Genomic DNA, 228 nt, shown 5'->3' on the forward strand with positions numbered 1-228 from the left:
CGCTTGTGGCCTTGGGGTCCCGCCTGCCTGGTCTCAGGAGGACAGGGTCCAGCCGGCTCCTGCCCCTCTCTGCTCTTATTTAATGGTCCCTCTTCTGAATAAAGGGACAGTTTCTATTAGCCTTTGCCCTCCCTCTCTCCAGTGCTGGCCCTGAGCAGGTGGGCACTAACCCTCCTGAGTCCTGTCTGGGGCTGGGAGTCTGGCAGCAAGGAGGCAGCTGCTGGCCCC

The sequence above is a fragment of the Apaloderma vittatum genome, unplaced genomic scaffold (assembly GCF_000703405.1).
Source record: "Apaloderma vittatum isolate BGI_N311 unplaced genomic scaffold, ASM70340v1 scaffold25806, whole genome shotgun sequence".
Classification (NCBI taxonomy): domain Eukaryota; kingdom Metazoa; phylum Chordata; class Aves; order Trogoniformes; family Trogonidae; genus Apaloderma; species Apaloderma vittatum.